This window comes from Vicugna pacos, chromosome 7, assembly GCF_048564905.1.
Source record: "Vicugna pacos chromosome 7, VicPac4, whole genome shotgun sequence".
Lineage (NCBI taxonomy): Eukaryota > Metazoa > Chordata > Mammalia > Artiodactyla > Camelidae > Vicugna > Vicugna pacos.
Genome location: NC_132993.1, coordinates 43,466,462 through 43,475,455, shown reverse-complemented (window position 1 = coordinate 43,475,455; position 8,994 = coordinate 43,466,462). Strand labels below are relative to the sequence as shown.

Genomic DNA, 8,994 nt, shown 5'->3' with positions numbered 1-8,994 from the left:
TAAGGCTAAGAGAATAGGAAGTTAGAGTGAAAGATAAAGTGAAAATTTTCCTGTAGCATCAAACGTAAGAACAGACTTTGCATACTCACTGGTAATGTAGAAAAGTTTCAAATGTTTCTGTTTTATGAGCTACTTAAGATAACAAGTTGAACATCTGTATAGAAAGGTAGCAAATCCCAGTGACTAAATACCTAGTATCCGAGCTGAGTAGGGGTTACAGCTCCCTCTCACCAGCTCTGGGACCCTGGACAAGCCACATAAGCTTTATGCTCTGTTCCACATTTGTGGATGATAGTAAATAAAATGAGGATGGTAATCATATCTACCTCATCATGTTGGAGTGGGGATAAAACGGACAGAGCATGTCCATATACGGTTCTCAGTACAGTCCCTGACACATGAAAAGGGCTTACTAACTGACAGGTATTATTGTTTCCTTCACTGTAAAAGGAGAATCGAGGGCCGTTTATTAAAGTTAAAGACCACCTCTCTGTGTAGAGAAAGCAAAATGTATTGTCTATTGGGAATCATTTCTTACTCTAATCAGAACGAATTTTCTCTTTTAAGACAATTTATCTAGCATCTTTTCCCAGGAGGAAGTAATTTACCCAGGGTATCAGAATACTTTTAGATTGGTCCACCGTATGATCTGGCTCTAACTAAACTAGGCAGAAAATTTATCTGAGTAATTGAAAAGTTTGAATTTTCTCTGAGAGCTATGATTAATATTCTGCTTGTAGTTATGTATTATTATTTTATAATTAAGTTATAGTCAAAAAGGCAATTAAGGCAAGTGTCTCAAAATTTCTACCAAAAATGAGACAAAACACATTTGATTAAAGGTTTATCAGCCTTACAATAATTCATTCTACATATTTTAAAAGTTTGCCAGTTCAGTAAAATTCAGTAGCAGCAAAATTTTTAAATGTATATTAAGCACATCAGAAAATAGAAATACGCCCGTTCACTTATTCAGTCACTAAACATTTCTGAATACCTACAATGTGCCAGATGCTGCCCTGTTTTAAATCACGTGTGGTATTTATTTACTTTTACAAAATTCTTTCATTTATCGTTATCTACATTTCACTCAGATTTTCTCATAATCTGATAATACTGCAACCTGATTAAATCAATTCAATATTAAAAACTCTGTCACTTTAAGAATTTGCAACATTCTCCATTAACATTCCTCTCTAGTTTTATGTATTTGATCTGTGCCGTGGGATGTAGCATAACTTATCTGCCTTCAGCAAAATGAACAGTTGAAGTGCACTGCTGACTGACAACACTTGTTAGGCCATGAGCTGCCGTGAGCACACACATTACTAGTGATTGCCTTTCAGTTGCCTCTAGAAAAGTCTTTAAGTGGTTCAAAACATGTGAGTTTGGTCACCCGGTACCCCAAATGAGCTCAATATTTTAGAACCATGCTTAGGGGTTAATCAATACACATGAAAAAAGTCCTGGGATGTTTCTTTTTAAAGAAAAGTATGATTACAAACTAATGCTTTGTGCTTGACTAAAAGCCAACAAATTAGGATAAATAATTTTTTTAGCAAAATCTTTCTAATAATAGAGCCTAAGAAGAGGATAAGCATTTTTTAACACAAAAATAATTTTTACTTAGCTAAAATTTATTCTTCAAATATCACCTCTTAAGTCTCCCCACATCCATTCGCTAGCTCTGTCTGGAATACCCTGCCTCACCCCTCCACCTCCCTGTCTCCACAACACGCCTCCTGAAAGCCCTTTCCAGCCTTGCACAGCCCACTCAGGCACCCCTAGCCTCCACCTCCGCGCCCACAACCCCCACCACAGGGTGTTTTCCCATGGCCCTGCCTGGAAGAACTCTGAGCACCCTCTGGGCATGCAGGCATGGGCCTCCTGATCTCTTCTGCAGCTTCTCCCCATCACTTTGTTTTATAGTTATTACTGTCTATAGCTATCTCTTCAACTCAACTTTGAATTTATTCACTTTGTATTTCTCACAGTGCCTAGTTCAAATCTGTTAATGGTCAAGTGAGTGAGCCGGGGTAAGACATTCATGCTTTATGTACTTCAGTTTCCTCATTTAGTAAATGGGCATAGCAATATCTGTCCTGTCTAACTGGAGTTTGCCATGCCATTAGATTAGATAATAAATCTAATGAAAGCATTTTTTTTTAAGTACTACACATTCTTTGGAAAGCAATTTGACAATATTTTCAAGAGCCCTAATTTTTTTTTACTTTTTCTTATTCACTAATTATACTTCTAGTTATCAACTCTAAGGAAAAACTGTAAGCATGGAATAATTTTTAAAACATTGTTCAAATATTATCTTTAATAGTAAAAAATATGAAATAATTTAAACATCCAACAAAGGAGAACAGCTAAGTAAATTACATTTGACTTAATAAAACATTATACACAATTTTTAAATCGTAAAAATTATTTCAAAAGATGACGTAATAACAAACATGAGAAATATTTACTCTGTAGAATTAATAATATGTAGTGTTAAAAGTAAAAAAATGAGTACCAAATTGTACATCTAATTTGACAAGTATGTAAAAAAGAACATCTACTCACAAAAAAACTGATCAGAAGGAAGTACACCAAAATAGTAATACTGGTTATTTGGAAGTAAGAAGATAGATGATAAATATTTTTTCCTTCTTTATATCATTTTGTATTTTCCAAATACTGTACAATAAGTACATATTAATTTGAAAAGAAAAAGAAACTTTGAATAGTAGTTAAAACGTTATATAAATGCAAGCTATTAATACTGTGTCCTTAGATGACATTACTTCATTATTGTATATAGGCTCTGGGATTGGTCATCTGTTTAAAAAAACAAACTAATTAAATTAGGCTATGTGTTATTTAAAGCAGCTTCTTAAACAACAACGAGAAAAATTAATCAGATTTCTTCTGCCAGTACTCAAAAATAACCTCAGTAAGTTGAACCAGTGAATACAAAAGATCACTGCTCTCCTTTTTATTACTCAACTATGTCGTGTTATGCAGACTGTGAAGACCTGTCTTCTGGCTCTAAAAGGGAGTCATAAATGCCAGTGTTAGCTTTCAAGTATTAGAGAATCCAAGGCTACCTTTTACTTTATTTCTGAAACTTATCCTTCTTAAATAAAGTTGTTTTGTTTGAAAGAATCATCTTTGCTCATGTGTTTGGCAAGTTTAAGCACTTGTCTAGGTCATCATCAAATACCAAGGTTAACAAATTTTTCAAATGCAGTTCGGGCTACTAAATGTTTCCATACTGGGCAAAATATGTTCTTAAGGAGAAGAGGAAAAAAAAAAAAGAAAGTGTCTACTTTCTTATGGTCAGAAATCTCATTCCATAAAGTCATATTTTGAATGTAAGTGATTTTATGTAACCTTAAATATAAAATTCGAACTATTGGCTCCTCATTTTCAGGTACTTTTCATGTACTTTTTAAAGAGCATCTCTTACTGAAGGTTGTAATTCCCATTCTCTTTCTAGTAATATCTATTACTGCTTTAATTTACTTAGAGAACAGTTTTTACCAAAGAAAAAAGAAATTTAAGCTTTGAATTTACTCCGAACTTAAATCTTCCTTTTAGAGCACTTGAATGAGAAAACTGCTTTATTTGATGATGCCATTGCTCTTTCTCAAGTTAATTTTATGAACTTGCTTTTTCATTGAATTTGTCCACTCACATCTAACTGACCCAAATGCCTTATCAAGTACCCAAATCAGGTCAAGGATAAGAGCTGCTAGTGATGCTATTTTAAGAGGAAACAAAATGCACTGAAGCTAGACCAGCTCCTATTCTGTCAAAATGCACCATTTCTTTGGCATACACGTTACAGTCCACCAATTGGAGAAACAGCGACAAGCTGACAAAGTAGCTCACTCCTAGAGAACAATTTGACTATTTTGTCTATGGACATGCACTGAAACCTTTTTGTACAAAAATGTGGTTAATATATGAAATTGTATATTTTGATTCACAACTAGGGGACCTAGAAATTACTTGCTAGCTGTAGATTATCTATTTCTTTCAAGGACAAGAAGTGTGTCTCTTTAACCTCTTATATCCAGTGTTTAGCAAGTTCCACATAGCAAGCAGCCAATAAATATTTGTTAAACCAGTAACACAGTTGATTTATTGAAGAGTAACTGCCAGGTTGTATCATACTGCAATAGGCAGTGTGGCTAATTAGCTTAGTTTATACATGTAAAGAGCTGAGGTCAAGGGCTCAATTCCCAAAAAAGTCTTTTGACCTTGTTCTAGTCACAATTTCATATCTTGTTCCAACAAGCCATCACTCCCATGGATGCAAGAAGAATCAGATAAGCAGAGAGAGAGAGAAATAGTTTAATACAATTCATCACCAATCTAAAATAGATAATTTATGAAGTATTTATTTAGAAATTAAACTGATAATAAATGGGCTGTGCATCATTTTGATATGGAAAGTTCCAATATTTCTGAATGTGAGACTTTGTTACAAGATTAAAACAGTAACATTAACTACCGATCCTTATACTAATACAAATTAATATTTGATCCCTGTCTCATTTTATTATAACTGAAGTCATTTGTTACAGTTCCACTTCTGAGGATAATAATCTCCTTGTGATTGCTGTGAGAGATCATTTAATTCAAAACATTTGGCTAATAAAAAAGACTTCTACTTTTTGGATAAAGGAATTTCAACAATATGCTTTGCAAAATAAATACATAATATGAACATATTGCAAGACATATAGCCTAAGATATATACCTTTTCCAAGGCCAGTAAATAAACTTCTATCACAGTGCTCAGTTTGGGAGCACATGTACTAAAACTGAAACTATACAGAGAAGATTAGCATGGCCCCCGTGCAAGGATGACACACGAATTTGTGAAGAGTTCCATATTTTTCAGACTGGGATTTCAAAATTTGTAGATTCTGACAGGCATATGCAGAATAAACAGGATTATACTGTACAGCACAGGGAAATGTATACAAGATCTTGTGGTAGCTCACAGCGAAAAAAATATGACAATGAATATATGTATGTTCATGTATAACTGAAAAATTGTGCTCTACACTGGAATTTGACACAACATTGTAAAATGACTATAACTCAATAAAAAAAAGTTAAAAAAAAAAAACTTCTATCACAAATGGAGCCTGTTTCAGAAGTTTGAATACAGGAGAGTTTTAATTTGTATTAAGATCTCATTAGCTTTAATATCTCAATAAAGTCAATGAGCTTCTTCTGTCTGTACATTTTCTCATTGTGAAAGTGGAGATAATGCTACTTACTGTTTCACAGGGGGTAATGTGCAAATTAATTGGTTAATGTTCTTAAAGCACTGTCTAAGTGCTAAATGTTACCATTAATGTGCATTGTATATCTCTTTGCAATTGTCTGCCACCTTAAAATTCTATCACTTGTAAGAGTGCCTCACTTCTAGAATACTTAAAAAGGTGAAGGAAAGTTCAAGAAAAAAATAAGTACTTGAGCTAAGCTACAACAGAAGAAAGAAATTTGGAATTTGGCACGTTTTACTACATGCTTCTTGTTACATCAGATTACATGCTTCTTAGACTAAAAATCCATTGAACCATTTTAAATGGGTAAATTGTATGGCATGTGAATGATATCTCAATGAAACTGTTATATAAATAATAATAAATCCAACTTCATCATGACACCAAAAAAAAAGCTGTATCTCCTTGAAAATCTAGATCTTTATTCTAGAAGAAAAATTTCTATCCACATATACTTTCAGATCAAAATATGCTATATAGTTTTAAGAAATAAATTTACAGTAGAATTAAGTAGTTAAATCATGCATTAAGATAAAGTTATTTATTTTTAATAAATTATTAATTATAATAGTTATATATTTAATCTGAGTGCTGAGGTAAGATTGAGTCTATCTTGGCATAAATGATGCCAAATCCAATAATGCCTTTCTTTGCTTTTGCTTTTCACCTTTTCTCTTTGAAGAGAAATACTTAAATTGGAAGAATGAAATTTCACCTGAATTAATAGTAACAATAGTAGTAGTAGTACAAACTTTACATTTGTATGTGATTTATAATTATACTAGGTAGCAAGAAATGTGAAGGGCTTGACAGTTCACCCTATTTGCAGACTAACAAATCAGCCTGCCACAGTTTCATTGTTGCTGGCAAAAGACAAAACTCTTGGCTCAGAAACAAAAGTCAGTTTATTAACCACAGAATAGCCAGAGCCAGAGCATCATATTCTTGTGCCAGTTCTCCACAGGGGACACAAGGGATAGGAGACACCTGTACAAATAGGTTGTGTTAAAGGAGAGGAACCTTGAGCTTAAAAACCCCCAATCTTTTCCTTCTACTCCAGAGAGAGACATTCTCTCTACCAAATCTGTTTGCTATACTAACATTCTTGAAAAAAATTGTCTTAAACAAAAGGCTGGCAGTGGCTATACTCACAAGACACACAGAAATGTTAGAGAACCAAGGAGAATTATATGTTAACTCTAGGATGATCATATATCTTGGTTTGCTTGGGACAGCCTTAGCTAGTACCTATTGTCCAAACTTAATTATTAATAGCACCCCCTTTCACTCTCACAAGTGACCAGTTTAAACAAGAACTTATATGGTCACCACACTTAAAATTCTTAAGAAATTCCTCTGCCTGTTCAGATCACTGATGATCTCATAGCTAAGGTTTAGGTCAACTAAACTAGAATGGAGGCCAACACTATATTAAAAAATTAACTCAAATCTTGAACATAAGACCTGGAATCATAAAATTCCTAGAATAAAACATAGGCAGGAAGTTCCTTGATTTTGGTTTTGGTGATTTTTTTTTTTTTTTGGATTTGACACTAAAATCAAAGGCAACAAAAGCAAAAATAAACCAGTGGGACTACATCAAATGAAAAAGCTTCTGCACAGCAAAGGAAACTATCAACAAAATAAGAATGGACCTACTGAATGGAACAAAATATTTGCAAATCATATCTGATAAAGGGTTAATATCCAAAATATGTAAAGAACTCATACAACTCAGTAGCAAAAATGCATACTAGCCGATTAAAAAATGGGCAGAAGATCTGAATAGACATTTTTCCAAAGGAGACATGCAGATGGCCAATAGGTATATGAAAAGGTGCTTGGAATCATTATTCATCAGGGAAATGACATCAAAAGGACAATGAGATACCACTTCACACCTGTTAGAATGGTTCTTATCAAAATTACAAGAAATAACTAGTGTTGGTGAGGATGTGGAGAAAGGAAACACTTGTGCACCATTGGTGGGAATGTAAATTGGTGCACCAACTATAGAAAACAGTATGAAGATTCCTCAAAAAAATCTGGAACTACCATATGATCCAAAAATTTCACTTCTGGGTATCTATCTGAAGGAAACAAAAACACTAACTCGAGAAGACATATGCACCCCCATGTTCAACGCAACATTATTTACAATAGCCAAGGCATGGAAGCAATCTAAGTGTCCATCAATAGATAAATGGATAAAGATAGTGCTGTATATATATGCAAGGGAATATTCAATAAGAAAGAAGGAAATCTTGCTATTTGCAACACCATTGGTAGACATTGAAGGCATTGTGTTAAATAAAATGTTAGGCAGAGAAAAACAAAACCCTATGATCTCACTTACATGTGGCATCTTAAAAAACAAAATCAAAAACAAACACCCCCCCCCAAAAACCTCATAAATACAGACAACAGACTGGCAGTTGCCAGAGGCAGGAAGTAGGGGGCTAGGGTAGGAGAAATGGGTAAAGATGGTCAAAAGGTACAAACTTCCAGTTATAAAACAAGTACTGGGGATATAATGTACAGTATTCCAACTATAATTAATAATACTATATTATATATTTGAAAGTTGGTAAGAGAGTAAATCTTAAAAGTTCTCATCACAAGAAAAAAATGTGTAACTATGCGTGGGATAGATGTTACTAAACTTACTGCAGTGATCATTTCACAACAAATACCAAATTGTTATGTGGTACACCTGAAACTAATGTAATGTTATGTCAATTATATCTCAGTTTAAAAAAAATAGAAGCCAAAAAGGGGAAAGTCAAATCATATCTATCATTTTAATAATCACTAAATGAAGAGGATTTCAAGTACTCATCTAAAAGGAAAGATTATTTCAGGAAAAATTATAAGCTAGTTTGAACATTAATTAAGACAAGCCACTAAAAGTAGTAACAGAAGCTTTCAGATAGCTCATATAACAACTACATTATTTTGCCCGAATCCCTGCGCATCTTTACTGAAAAATCTCAGGTAATTTTTACCCCAAGTATCCCTGAAACTAAGAAATAATTTTCTGACCTTCCATTTTGAGTTGTAAAGAGTATTAAAAAGCATCATGTGTATTTCAGCAACATGCTTTCAATCCACTCCGGCCAGATTCCTCATTTTCTCTCATGCTTCCAGATAGCTCAGGCTATTTGACGTCAACTTTATTCCAGTCTCATACTCATCCCTTTCCCCTGCTCTCTTACCCCTAGGCCCTACTCTGACCCCTGTCTCCACAATCAATCCTGACCTTAGACAATAACGATTTAAGAAGTTTTAACTCAATACTATGGAACCAAGCTCAATTTACCCCTTCTGACTGGTCCAACTACCCCTTTTGTCAAGTGCACTTTGTTGTTATTCCATAGGTTGGTGCCCATCCAGGCTCCATTTATGGTGAGAGAATCCTTCATGGTCTCATTCCCTGAATTTGAGTTGTCCCCAGAGGTTGTAACCTGGCCAGGCTCTTGTCAGGCCCCTTTCAGAGAAGAGAACCCCAAGTCCTGAGGAGAGGGTTTTGTAATAACCAACCTGATCATATGGATTTTCAGACACCACAAGTTCCTGGATTCTCTATACCTCTGCTTTGCAGCTTGTTGAGGAACGCTATTATCCCCACGTGGGACTTTCAAGACACATACAATTTCACTGCCACATCTTCTACCTCATATACCATGGATGCCCATCA

General features: G+C 34.3%; 1 non-coding gene across 1 annotated transcript; it reads left to right on the top strand.

Moving 5' to 3' along the window:
• The first annotated feature begins 4,793 nt into the window (after positions 1 to 4,793).
• LOC116278823 (U6 spliceosomal RNA) lies at positions 4,794 to 4,900 on the top strand. Its single transcript, XR_004188181.1, has one exon. It is a non-coding gene; the product is annotated as a U6 spliceosomal RNA (small nuclear RNA).
• Positions 4,901 to 8,994: the final 4,094 nt, after the last annotated feature.